Here is a 15,108-nt window from a genome sequence, read left to right as displayed (position 1 = left end):
ACGTTGCAGTGAGCCGAGATCACACCACTGCACTCCAGCCTGGGCCACAGAGTGAGACTCCATCTTAAAAAAAAAAAAAAATCTCTGCCTATTCAACAAAATGATAGCACATTGTATGCTATTTTACTAATGAAAAGGTTATCTTTCATATAGTCACCCCTAATTACAAGTACAGCCCCATAAAGGGCAAGACATTTTCTTTTTATGAGTATCAGAATAAGTAATCTTAAAATACTACCCTACCCCTGAGTCACATTTAACAAAAACAACAGAACAGCTTCAGTGATGGGCATTTAAAATACTGTGGTAGCTAGGTGGGAGCTGTTTTTGAACAGGCAGATCTCTTTCAGTTCCTCAAATTATACACTAACGTTGCCTCCTATTCTGTTTATAAGTAGGATCATCCCAGTGCAAACTAATTCAATACAATTTCTTATTAATAGATTTGGAAGAATATTTGTGAGGAGAAGTGTGGAGAAAATGAAAACTCTTCTTTCTTAAGTTTCAAGACATTCAAAGTTTCAATTAAGGATATTCTGGACAGAAATTCAATTTTAATGGTGGGGTTTTACCTTTTAGGTTATTTTTGTACTTTTAAAGTAAAACTTTATTTTTTAAAAAATTGCCGAATATTTGTCAACTTATCATGCCATAAGCACCAAACACAAAGCAGTGAATTAAAATGGATTTATTAACTTAAACTCCACCAGAGAAGACAGATATCAAAACAACAATAAAAATAGGTCATGCACAATGACTCACGCCTATAATCCCAACACTTTGGGAAGCTGAGGTGGGCAGATCACTTGAGGCCAGGAGTTCTATACCAGCCTTGTCAACATGGCGAAACCCCATCTCTACTAAAAATACAAAAATTAGCCAGGTGTAGTGGCACACGCCTGTAATCCCAGCTACTGGGAAGCTGAGGCACAAGAATCACTTGAACCCAGGAGGCGGAGGTTGTAGTGAGTTAAGATTGTGCCACTGCACTTCAGCCTGGGTAACAGAGCAAGACTCCATCTCACAAAAAAAAAAAAAAAGAAAGAAAGAAATATAGCTTCAATTTTTCTGTCATATACTCCCTAAGAATTTTGAACTTCTTGACATTGTATTTGTATTAATTCCTTTTTTTTTTTTTCAAGACGGAGTCTCACTCTGTCACCCAGGCTGGAGTGCAGTGGTGCTATCTCAGCTCACTGCAACCTCCACCTCCCAGGTTCAAGTGATTCTTCTGCCTCAGCTTCCCAAGTAGCTGGGACTACAGGTGCCTGCCACCACACTCAGCTAATTTTTGTATTTTTAGTAGAGACAAGGTTTCACCATATTGGTCAGGCTGGTCTCAAACTCCTGACCTCATGATCCACCCACCTCGTCCTCCCAAAGTGCTGGGATTACAGGTGTGAGCTATCATGCCCAGCTGAAGCTATATTTCTTAAGAAGAAAAATTTGGTTATCATTACCTCAAAATCTATTACAGTTTCTACAGTGTATTATTCCTCATATGAAAGATACCATAAGAAAATAATGGAGTAAAAGATAATTGAGGATCTTTTCTGGTTCTTGTTTATCCCTAACTGTACTCCTAATTATAAAAGAAACATGACTAGAATGAAGTAGGTAGTGATCTTATATGTTACAAATATAATAGCTTAATTCAGTTTAAAATATAATTGTTTAGAGACTGAAATTCAGAGACAGCATAAGCAAAAGTTTTTTACTATCTTGACAGGTTAAGTGGATGATTTTTCCCAAAAGCTAGTTCTTTAGTGCAAATAAAACCAGAAATGATTACAGTTCTTTTTGCCTACGTGCTGGTAAACACTTCTTAGGAGGAGAGAATCAACTGATATCTGAGAAAAATCAACAAAAATTTGTCTGGCAAGGCAATTAGGATTCTAAAATTACTGCCCCATTGTAACTTTCCCTAGCAACTATGATTCATGGATGTAAAATTTTCCTTGAAAGGACATGTGTTGTATTGAAAAGGAAGATATAAAGACTTCTATAGTGAATGATTTTACCAATATATAAAAGAAAACACACACACACACGTTTCAAGTTTAATTATTAACTTTGTCTCCAATGCATGACAAAGAATGAATAAAGCAAATAAGCCCATAATTTTTAATGAATATTTTGATCAGGAATATAAGCTCAGTTGACTTAAAACATTAAGAGATTATTATTTATTTTATTGATCCATTAATTGTGGCTACCCAATTCATGGTTTGAGGTAAAATTAACTTTCATTTTGGAATGAAAACAACAAAACTCTTACCCAAAATAGTCTTCTCATCAAAACATTAAACAGAAGCAAAGCTTTAGTCTATCAAAGGATCAGGAATATACTCCTAATACACTGAATTATTTTACTTCAAAACTTTTATTTATACCCTCTCTTTCTGCTGAGCTATATAGAAGCTAGGGAATACATTAAAATATATTTTGAATGAAACAGCGTGTATTAAAAGCTCAAAATTTGTGCTTTTCTGTGTTTTCTCCGTGATTGTTAGGACTATGAATGTTCGATTGGGATGATGTATCATGGAAGCTTACTACTAGCTTCTTAAATTATCCGGTGGCATTAAAAGTGAAAACTCAGTAAGGCAATGTACATATTTAGGTTATATATATATATATATATGATACACCAGTTGAGAGAAGGAGCTTCTAAATTATCTGCACACTGATAATAATATCCAAATGATAAAAGATACTCAAATAATACTAAACCTAATAGCTGCAAGAAGATCCACAGTCATCAAACCATAATACAGAAATTTCAATTATATTTTTTACTCCACAAATGTTTGTCTATCATTTTATAAATTTAGATATACAGGAATGAAGCAGAGTGACTGTCTGTGAAATTGGAGTACAAAATTCCATTCAGCAGAGGCCTATTTACTTAAGAAAGTTTTATGCCTAGTAATTTAGGTAATCAAAAAAATGTATTTTAGGAGTTGCCAGAGCCTGAGGAACAACTGTATTCAATCAAGTTGATCTAAAGGTAGTTTCTCCTGCTTCCAAACAACTTAATTAATTCAAAGAGCAAAGAATGCCATTCTCAGATCAAATACAGTAAAGCAGTGTAGGTTTTAACATCTAGGTCACAAAATCAAATACACATCTCGAGTTTTTTGAGCTCAACTCTCCAGAAAGCCTTGTCAAAAAAGTTTTTGATAAAGGAAATGCTATATTCAGACCTAAGATGGAATGAAATAGCCTTATGGGCATGTGCAAGTAGACCCCCACAAAGGGGAGGAAGGGACAAGGAAGGCAACCAGGATGCTACTACAAAAGAGTGAGATTCAAGTAATAACAGGATATTTCAAATGAAAAAAAAAAAGAAGACACAGGTGTGAGAAACATTCCAGATATCCTTCTGGAGACAGGATTCAGACATGACAATTTCTAAGTAATAGGATAGGTTAAGTATCTGCATGGTGAAGCATGAAGATGCTGAAAGCAGAAATTAAGAGGAAAGAGGGAAGGACCAAAGACCACAAAATGAGTCAAGTTGAGTCCCAAATCAAAACATATTGCGATTTCTTATGGAAGATATACCTGAACATCTGACTTGAAATCACTTCCCAATTTCTTCATGCTAACATATATACTCTACAGTTTTAACATGATTCAGTTCAACAAATTTGTTTCTACCCCTACGTGAATAAAGCACTGTGCTTGGGGTGAGTTGGGAAGCAGTGTTGGAAGATCTAAGAATGAATTAGATATAAACAAGCAATATGCTCCTAGCATAATGAAAGAGACCAATAAATACCTAACTAATCCATTGAACTATCCTAAGTTCCATAATATAGGTATAATGACCACTGAGGTAGAAAAAATTAACTCCTAGCTACATTCTAGAAGACATACATCAACTGAAACTGCATTTTAAGTTTTCTGACATGCAGAAATGGGTGGTTGGGAAACTTCACAGACCTATCAGGATACCAGAGTGACTTTGGAACAATTCTTTAATCTCACTAGACTCAGTTACTTTATTAATCCTTTCTCATGCTGCTAATAAAGACATACCCAAGACTAGGTAATTTATAAAGGAAGAAGGTTTGATTGACTCACAGTTCCACATGGCTGGGCAGGCCTTACAATCATGGTAGAAGGAGAATGAGAAGCAAAGTTACATCTTACATTGTGGCAGGTAAGAGAGCATATGCAGGAGACTTCCCACTCATAAAACCATCAGATCTCATGAGACGTATTCACTACTGCAAGAACAGTATGGGGGAAACCACTCCCTTGATTCAATTATCCCCACCTTGTCCCACCCTTGACAAATGGGAATTGTTACAATTCAAGGTGAGATTTGGGTGGGGACACAGTCAAACCATGTCATTCCTCCCCTGGCCCCTTTCAAATCTCATGTCCTCACATTTCAAAACTAATCATGCCTTCCCGATAGTCCCCCAAAGTCTTAACTCATTTCAGCATTAACTCAAAAGTCCACAGTCCAAAGTCTCATCTGAGACAAGGCAAATCCCTTCCATCTAGGAGCCTGTAAAATCAAAAGCAAGTTAGTTACTTCCTAGATACAATGGGGATACAGGCATTGCATAAAAACACCCATTCCTAATGGGAGAAATTGCCCAAAACGAAGGAGCTACAGGCCCCATGCAAGTCCGAAATCCAGAGGGGCAGCCAAATCTTAAAGCTCTGAAATGATCTCCTTTGACTCCATGTCGCATATGCAGGTCACACTGATGCAAGAGGTAGGATCCTATGACCTTGGGCAGCTCTGTCCCTGTGGCTTTGCAGGGTACAGCCTCTGTCCTGGCTGCTTTCATGGGCTAATGTTGAATGTCTGCAGGTTTTCTAGGTTCACAGTGAAAGCCATCAGTAGATCTACCATTCTGGGGTCTGGAGGTCAGAAGTCATCTTCTCACAGCTCCACTAGGCAGTGCACCAGTGGGGGCTCTATGGGGGTGCTCCAATTCCCTTCTGCACTGCCCTAGCAGAGGTTCTCCATGAGGGTCCTGCCCCTGCAGCAAAATTCTACCTGGGCATCCAGGTGTTCCCATACATTCTCTGAAATCTAGGTGGAGGTTCCCAAACCTCAATTATTGACTTCTGTGCACCCACAGGCTCAATACCACATGGTAGCTGCCAACACTTGGGGCTTGCACCCTCTGAAGCCACAGCCTGAGCTGTACCTTGGCCCCTTTTAGCCACAGCTGGAGCTGCTGGAAAGCAGGGAACCAAGTCCCTAGGCTGCACACCAGATGGGGGCTAGACCTGGCCCAAGAAACTATTTTTTCCCTCCTAGGACTGTGATAAGAGGGGCTGCCTTGAAGGTCTCTGATATGCCCTGGAGACATTTTCTCCATTGTCTTGGAGATTAACATTAGGCTCTTTGTTACTTATGCAAATTTCTTCAGTGGGCTTGAATTTCTCCCCAGAAAATGGGTTTTTCTTTTCTATTGCATCACCAGGCTGCAAATTTCCCAAACTTTTATGTTCTGCTTCCTCTCCAATGCTTTGCCACTTAGAAATATTTTCTGCTAGATACCCTAAATTATCTCTCTCAAGTTCAAAGTTCCACACATCTCTCAGTTTCACAGACTGGAGCAAAATGCTGCCAGTTTCTTGGCATAGCAAGAGTGACCTTTACTCCAGTTCCCAACAAGTTCCTCATCTCTGTCTGAGACCACCTCAGCCTAGACTTCATCATTCATATCACTATCAGCATTTTGGTGAAAGCCATTCAACAAGTCTCTAGGAAGTTCCAAACTTTCCCACATCTTCCTGTCTTCGGAGTCCTCCGTCTCTAGGAAGTTCAAACTTTCCCACATTTTCCTTCTTCTGAGCCCTCCAAACTCTTTCAACCTCTGCCTGCTATCCAGTTCCAAAGTCGCTTCCACATTTTCAGGTATATTTAGAGCACTGTCCCTCTCTACTGGTACCAATTTACTGTATTAGTCTGTTCTCACGCTGCTAATAAAGACATACCCCAGACCTGGTAATTTATAAAGGAAAGAGGTTTAATTGACTCACAGTTCCATATGGCTGGAGAGACCTCACAATCATGGCAGAAGGAGAATAAGAAGGGAAGTCGCATCTTACATGGTGGCAGGCAAGAGAGCTTGTGCAGGGGAACTCCCATTTATACACCTATCAGATTGGGGGAGGGGTCAAGATGACTGACTAGAAGCTGCAGTGATAGCAGGCTCCCATTAAAAAAAAACATAATAAGCATGTGAATGTGAATCCTTCACTGGCAACCAAGGTATTCAGGTTGTCTCATTAAAATTGACTAGAAGGCTGGCATGATCCACGGAAAGAAGGAAGAGCAGTGTCGTGTAGTGGCCCACCTGAGAGCCACACGGGGAAGGGGAACCCCCTACGCCAGCCAAGGGAGGTGGTGAGTGAGCACACTACCCAACCAGGGAAAGTGTGCTTTTTCCACGGAACTGTGCAACCCACTAATCAGAAGATCCCACTAGCGAACCTACACCACTGGGGCCTAGTGTCCCAACCCCAGAAGGCACAGATCCTTACAGCCTCTCAGAAGGAATCTCCTTAAGCCTACTGAACTCTCAGGGGGAGGGGCGACCAGCACAGGCTGCAGATGGCTGCTGTCCAAGCCCTTTGAGCTCCTTGTAGGAGGGGCACCTTCCAGCACTGGGACTCGCAGCTACCTAACATGCTAAGCTCCCTGGGCCGGGGGAAGGGTGGTGCCCATTTCTGCAGCTCCAGGCTATGCTTTTCCCTTGCTGAAGCCAGGGAGACTGAATGGCTTGGTCCTAAGTCTTGTCCCCACATCCCAACACATCGGCTGGGGCAGTCTACGGCCAGAGTGCCTCTTCAGGCCCAACACCCACCCATCCTTTCTCAGTGGGTGGGGCTTCCCTGCAGGATCTCCAATAACTCCAGGCAGAGGCTCAGGGACAGAATTCAGATCTCCTTGGGCCTGAGCCCCTAGGGGGAGGGGTGGCCGCAGTCTCTGTGGACCAGCAGACTTAGACCCTCTTGATAGTTCTGAGGAATCTGGGCAGCGCGGACGAGTGGGTTTCCCCCAGCGAAACACACCTTCTCCATCAAGGGACAAAGTGCTTTGTTAAACGGGTCCTGCTCCCTGTGCCACTCAACTGGGTGAGACCCTCCAACTGGGATTGTCAGACACTTTATACAGGAGCTATCCTACTGGCATCATGTTGGTGCCCTTCTAGGTCAGAGGTCCCAGAAGAAGGAGCAGACACCCATCTTTGCTGCTCTCCAGCCTCCCTGAGTAACATCTCCAGGCATAGAGCGAGGTCAGTCAGAATGGCAGTTATTAAAAAGTCAGGAAACAATACATGCTAAGAAGGCTGTGGAGAAATAAGAACACTTCTACATTGTTGGTGGGAATGTAAATTAGTTCAACCATTGTGGAAGACAGTGTGGCAATTCCTCAAGGATCTAGAACCAGAAATACCATTTGACCCAGCAATCCCATTACTAGGTATATACCCAAAGGAATATAAATCATTCTACTATACAGACACATGCACACATATGTTCATTGCAGCACTATTTACAATAGCAAAGACATAGAACCAACCCAAATGCCAATCAATGATAGACTGGATGAAGAAAATGTGGTACATATATACCATGGAATACTATACACCCTTAAAAAGGAATGAGATCACATCCTTTGCAGTGTCATGGATGAAACTGGGAGTCATCATCCTCAGCCAACTGACATAGGAACAGAAAACAAAACACCACATGTTCTCACTCGTAAGTGGGAGCTGAACATGGAGAATACATGGACACAGAGAGGGCAACAACACACACCAGGGCCAGTTGGGGGTAGGGGGTGAGGGGAGGGAACTTAGAGGACAGGTCAGTGGGGGCAGCAGACCACCATGGCACACGTATATCTGTGTAGCAAATCTGCACATTCTGCACGTGTATCCTATTTTTATTTTTAGAAGAAATAAAGAAAAAAATAAAAAATAAAACAATCAGATCTCATGAGACTTATTCACTGCCGTAAGAATAGCTATTTACCAAAACACTGAAGCATTTACCTAGATCATTTTAACTTTTTTTAAAATTTGTATTTATTCATTTATTTATTTTTGAGACAGAGTCTCACTCTGTCACCAGGCTGGAGTGCAGTGGCACTCTCAGCTCCCTGCAACCTCTGCCTCCTAGATTCAAGCGATTCTCCTGCCTCAGCCTCCCAAGTAGCTGGGATTACAGGCTCCTGCCACCACGCCCAGCTAATTTTTGTATTTTAGTAGAGATGAGATTTCACCATGTTGGCCAGGCTGATCTCCAACTTCTGACCTCAAGTGATCTGCCCACCTTGGCCTCCCAAATTGCTGGGATTATGGGCATGAGCCACTGGGTCTGGCAACTTATTTTTAATTCTAAAAAAATTATCCTTCTTTTTATTTGTCGGGAAGGAGATGAGGAGAGATAAGGAGAGCTTAGAGTCGAGGACATCAATAGTGAAAAATTTCATAGAGATCACAGATTCTAACGTCACCAACAACTGTTTTCCTGAATGAGCTGAGAGACAGTTACTCCAACTTTGCACCATTTCAGTAGTTTCCATGTACCAAAATTACCTGCTTTAAACTTACAAGAGATTCAGCAGGTACTTGTACCAGCAAGCATTCTCTAGCTGACATTTAGGTCAGTATTAGGGAAGAATTACTATGTATTCAGCAGTGAGGGTAGCAGTAATTAGGCACGAATGGAGAAACACTTCCTCTTCTTTTCTTCTATTGCTCTTAGAGCCTTCCTTCCAGTTCAGCCTTCATGCCTTAATTTAGCTATATGTTGGAACAAGTAGATCGTGCTTAAAAAAAAAAACAAAGAGAAAAAAAGAAAAAGAAAAACACACAGATTTCCAATTTACAGTATAAGCAATTGGCTGGACAAGTCTGTGAAAGGAAGTGTTCAAGATAAATGTGTGTAAGGCTATTTCTACATCCACTATTGAAAGGCTCCTTCCAAAGTCTTTTTACTTTGTCAGTACTTAAAATAAACCATAAGGCCGGGTGCGGTGGCTCAAGCCTGTAATCCTAGCACTTTGGGAAACCGAGACGGGTGGATCACGAGGTCAGGAGATCGAGACCATCCTAGCTAACACGGTGAAACCCCGTCCCTACTAAAAAATACAAAAACCTAGCCGGGCGAGGTGGCGGGCGCCTGTAGTCCCAGCTACTCCGGAGGCTGAGGCAGGAGAATGGCGTGAACCCGGGAGGCAGAGCTTGCAGTGAGCTGAGATCCGGCCACTGCACTCCAGCCTGGGTGACAGAGCGAGACTCCGTCTCAAAAAAAAAAAAAAAAAGTAAGTGAGCTCTCTGGTGACCTCAATGCAAGAAAGATATATGTATATGCATGTATATAGAGATGTAGATATGTACCTTAGCTATTCTTTTTTAAAAAACTACCTAGCCCCTGCCTAAAACTTGGATATAAAGAGAGAATTGTGTATTTACAGAGATATTCAGAAAAATTAGATATTACCTACAAAGTTTAGCGCAGACTTATATGTGAAATGTCAAAACCTTCTAGACATTTATTCCAAACCTCTTTTAATCCAAAGTTTACTAAGAGGTATGTTCTTTTAATATTTATGTTAATATTTTATTCTAATAGAATGGCTCATAACTTGGAACTTTACTAATGTCTCCCTTTCAAAATTCTTCTTCACAGACTTCTGGTACATATATTTCTGTCTTTGTCTCCGTTTTTCTAACAACTCTGGACTATTTTCTATTACTTCCAAATAATCAAAGCCCTACCCTTCAGGCTTTCTGAGCAGTCTTGCCCTATGCCAACCTTGATGCATTGTTAATTCACCCATTTTACCCTAAGAAGGTCTATATATAAATCATTGTAGCCCAGTTAGACTTGACAAACGTTTCTGCGAAGGTTATAAGAAAAAAGAGCAAAAAGAAAATGCAATAAGGACTAAATTTACTGGTAGTTAGAACTAGTTTAAATTTAGAAGAACTTTATAAATATAAGTGAAAAAAGTCAATATTCAAGTGCCTGATATTGTAATCCTAAAACAATAACCCAATTTTGTTGCTAACCTCAACCTAGCTTTTTAAAAGAATAAACATTTTACTTTTGTTCATTAACATTTATACAATCATATTTATCAGCTAAGCATGGAAGAAAAATATGTATTATATTTCTTTTAATTCTATGTGATCAATAATAATTATAAAATTACTAATCAACTTTTGATGATTTATTATTTATGCCTTTGGCTGTTAGATGCAAAACACTGTGAACTAGTTTGTTCAATAACTAGTTTTCTTCATTTATTTTTCTTTTCTTTCCTGAATATAAAGAATCTCATTGTCATCTTCAAAGATAGGAATAAACATTTTTTAATCAGCTTTTAACCACAAGGCTCCGTGCTACAAACTGCAGATGTAAAGATATAATATCTGTCCTTAGAGACCTTATGGTGCACCCGATAAAATAAGTAAATACATGAAAATACAAATAAAAATACAAGGTAGTATAAAAGTAGCAAATGGTGTTCTAGATAGTAATGTGAAATTGTGAGGGAGAAAGAAGTTTCTTTTTTTTTTTTTTTTGAGACAGAGTCTCACACTGTTGCCTGGACTGGAGTGCAGTGGCACGATCTCAGCTCACTGCAACCTCCACCTCCCAGGTTCAAACGATTCTCCTACCTCAGCCTCCCAAGTAGCTGGGGTTACAGGCACCTGACACCACGCCCAGCTAATTTATTTTTATTTTTATTTCTAGTAGAGAAGGGGTTTCACTGTGTTGGCAGGCTGTTCTTGAATGCCTGACCTCATGATCCACCTGCCTTGGCCTCCCAAAGTGCTGGGATTGAGCCACCGTGCCCAGCCAAGAAGTTTCTTAATATTAGGACAATCAAAGACAGCATGACGTAAGCAAGTGGATTTTAAGTGTTCCCACCACAGAAAAAGGATGCTTCTGTGAGACGACCTGTGTATTCGTTGGCTCAATTTAGCCCTTCTACATTGTAGACATGTGAAGACATCATATTGTACACTATAAATAATTACAATTTCTATCCACTAAAAAATCAACGTTTAAAATATAAAACCTTTAGAAAGCAATGCACAATTAATATAGATTCAAATATTTAATACTCTATCTTATTTAAAGGTTGAATCTTATTCAAAGGTTGAATCTCCTGCAACATGAAGTGGGTTTCATGGCAATCTTATACCTGCTTAATCCTTGTAAAGACAATGGTTCTTTCCTATCCAAATGTCTTAGTGGTGAAAGTAATCAGGAAGAGCAACAAACTAGCAATGGCTGAATGGAAAATAACTTACGAAACAGTAGTTCAGAAATCACAGAAAGACGTTTCACAAAATACAAAAATGCATAGACCAAAGTCACCATTAGCTCTTCTAAATCAGCCAGTAACTGACTCTATGACACAATCCAACAAAGGGAGGAGTCAAGATAAAGACTCAGACTGGGCACGGTGGCTCACACCTGTAATCCTAGCACTTTGGGAGGCCGAGGGAGGAGGGTCATGAGGTCAGGAGTTCAAGACCAGCCTGACTAACATGGTGGAACCCTGTCTCTACTAAAAACACAAAAATTAGCTGGGCATGGTGGTGCACAGCTGTAATCCCAGCTACTCAGGAGGGTGAGGCAGGAGAATTGCTTGAACCCGGGAGGCAGAGGTTGCAGTGAGCCGAGATCACGCCACTGCACTCCAGCCTAGGTGACAGAGTGATATCCTTTCTCAAAAAAAAAAAAAAAAAAAAAAAAGGAAAAAGATAAGATAAGATAAAGACTTGGGCAGGAATGGGGAAAGATAAGTAAACGTGTTTTTTAAAAAATTACATGAGTTTTTAGGAGTGAATACATATGGTGATGAAGGAAAAATGTTTATCTAAATTTTAGAAATTCCTTTAGTTAAATTTTATATTTCTTAAAATAGAAATAGTACTGAGCAGGACCAAGAGGTTGAAGCTTACTGTGGCATCACTAAGAACAAGGAGACTGTCCAAAGGAAGACAGTTATGCCCAACATTTACTAAAAGTGGGCCATTTCTAATTCTGAATCCTCAAAACGCAAGAACCAAAGAGGTTGCCAAATTCTCAGGATTCTTCCTAGCACAAAAATAATTTGCCCCATTGACAGCATGAATTTTAAAATTTAGATCCTAAGACATTTCAGATTTTATCGAAGTTTAAAACGTGCCAGTCTGAACAGTCACCACTGAGAAAGATCTTCAGATTCAGTGACTACAGTTTATCCTAAGCACTTTTTTGGCGTATCTCATTTTTTTGTTCTGGCTGCTCCTATGCATTAATCTGTATGGGTGTGTCAATAAGATACACCAGATTTTATTGAATGAAACACCAAAAGTAACAGGAATAAGTCTTCGAAAATAATTTGGAGTCCCTCCCTAATGAGTAGACATTTGCCCCAAATCTTCCCATTATAGTCCCAATTTTGTTAAGGGTTTCTTTTCTTTTTTTAATTTCTTTTTTGTTATTATTATTCTTTAAGTTCCGGGATACATGTGCAGAACATGCAGGACTTTTACATAGATATACACATACCATGGTGGTTTGCTGTGCCTATCAACCCGACATCTACATTAGGCATTTCTCCTAATGTTATTCCTCCCCTACACCGTCACCCCTGACGGGCCCCAGTGTGTGATGCTTCCCTCCCTGTGTCCATGTGTTCCCATTGTTTAACTTCCACTTATGAGTGAGAACATGTGGTGTTTGGTTTTCTGTTCCCGTGTTAGTTTGCTGAGAATGATGGTTTCCAGCTTCATCCATGTCCCTGCAAAGGACATTAACTCATCCTTTTTATATGGCTGCGTAGTATTCCATGGTGCATATGTACCACATTTTCTATATCCAGTCTATTATTTATAGGCATTTGGGTAGGTTTCAAGTCTTTGCTATTGTGAACAGTGTGCATGTGTCTTCACAGTAGAATGATTTATAATCCTTTGGGTATATACCCAGCAATGGGATTGCTGGGTCAGATGATATTTCTCGTTCTAGATCCTTGAGGAATAGCCATACTGTTTTCCACAATGGTTGAACTAATTTACACTCCCACCAACAGTGTAAAAGCATTCTTATTTCTCCACAGCCTTGCCAGGATCTGTTGTTTCCTGACTTTTTAACCATTCTAACTGGCATGAGGTGGTATCTCATTGAAGTTTTGATTTGCATTTCTCTAATGAGCCAGTGATGATGAGCTCTATTCCATATGTTTGTTGACCCACTAATGTCTTCTTTAGAGAAGTGTCTGTTCATACCCTTCACCCACATTTTGATGGGATTTTTTTCTTGTAAATTTGTTTAAGTTCTTTGTCGATTCTGGATATTAGCCCTTTGTCAGATAGGCAGCAAAAATTGTCTCCCATTCTGTAGGTTGCCTGTTTACTCTGAAGTTAGTTTCTTTTGCTGTGCAGAAGCTCTTTAGTTTAATTAGATCCCATTTGTCAATTTTGGCTTTTGTTGCCATTGCTTTTGGTTTCTTATCAATCCACTCCCAAACAGACAGAACTGCATATAAGGGTCACTTACTTGGATTGATTGTCATCAATAAGGGAACCAACATTTGATGTTGTGAGAGAAAGACAATCATCTCCAGTGATGATTCAAGTTCCTAGAACTACTTTAAAAACTTTAAGTTAAGTAGAATTGGATTATCAGCAAGCACACAGGAGAAGGGTTAATCATTTGCTAAATCACACAAACTCTACTACAGATGGTCACAAAAACGAGGACAATTCACTCTGCACACTGAACTGTGCTGGGCACTAGAAACGAGGTAAGCAGGAAGTTGAATATTGAGAACACATGGACACAGAAAGGGGAACAACACACACCAGGACCTGTCTTGGGGTGGAGGATGGGGTGAGGGGAGGGAACTTAGAGGATGGATCAATAGGTGCAGCAAACCACCTTGGCACACGCATACCTATGTGACAAACCTGCCTATGTGACACTCTGCACATGTATCCTGTTTTTATTTTTAGAAGAAAGAACGAAAAAAAGTAAGAAATGAGGTAAGTATTAAAAGTTCGGCCCTTGAGAAGTTCATAAACACAGAGGAAGTTTTACCTTCAAATCTCTACCATTTCTGAGCAGAGAAACATGGATATATCTGTGTTTTAAAAACACCAAAGGAATCGCCGGGCGTGGTAGCTCACGCCTGTAACCCCAGCACTTTGGAAGGTCGAGGCAGGAGGATCACGAGGTCAAGACATCAAGAGCATCCTGGCCAATATGGTGAAACTCCGTCTCTACTAAAAATACAAAAATAAGCTGGGCGTGGTGGCACACGCCGATAGTCCCAGCTACTCTGGAGGCTGAGGCAGGAGAATCGCTTGAACCCGGGAGGCGGAGGTTGTGGTGGTAAGCCGAGATCATGCCGCTGTACTCCAGCCTGGTGACACAACAAGACTCCGTCTAAAAAAAAAACACGGAAGGATCTAGCCTTTCTAGGCAACACAGGACAGGGGGAGTATTGCAGACTTTAGGTTTGATCCCAGCTTTTTCACTCCCTACTTATATGACCTTGCATCTCAACTTCTAAATAGTGACGTAAGTGCCATAAACCTTCAAATCATATCTCTGGGAGTACCTACTGAGTGCCAGGTACTGTTCTCTGTGCTTGCTATAGGCCAGTAAAACCAAACCAACCAAAGATGTCTGACCTATGGAGCTGACATTTTGGTGAGCCTTACTTATTTTTTTCTTCTTTTTTATTATGTCTTTTTTATTTATATATTTTTTAGTTGTATCTCAAACAGGAAATAGAAAAAAAAAAAAAAACCTGACACCAATGTTTTCAATCGTCAGATTTGAAAAACGTTAATATTTTGTCATACTTGTGTCAGATATTTTGAAAGAAATAAAGTATTACAAAGTTATGTTTTAAAATTCATTTAAGGTACAAACAGAAACAAAAAATTGACAAAGGAGATGGGACTGAATTTGGGTCCTATTGCAAAATTAGTAAAATCAGGACAACAATGAAATACTCATCAATTTATTGAAGAAATGAAGAGTTCAGCTGTTCTGGACAAAAGAAACGCACTGACAGAACGATAAATTACAAGAAAGATAATGGAT

The sequence above is a fragment of the Piliocolobus tephrosceles genome, chromosome 4 (assembly GCF_002776525.5).
Source record: "Piliocolobus tephrosceles isolate RC106 chromosome 4, ASM277652v3, whole genome shotgun sequence".
Lineage (NCBI taxonomy): Eukaryota > Metazoa > Chordata > Mammalia > Primates > Cercopithecidae > Piliocolobus > Piliocolobus tephrosceles.
This window is presented reverse-complemented; position numbering follows the sequence as displayed.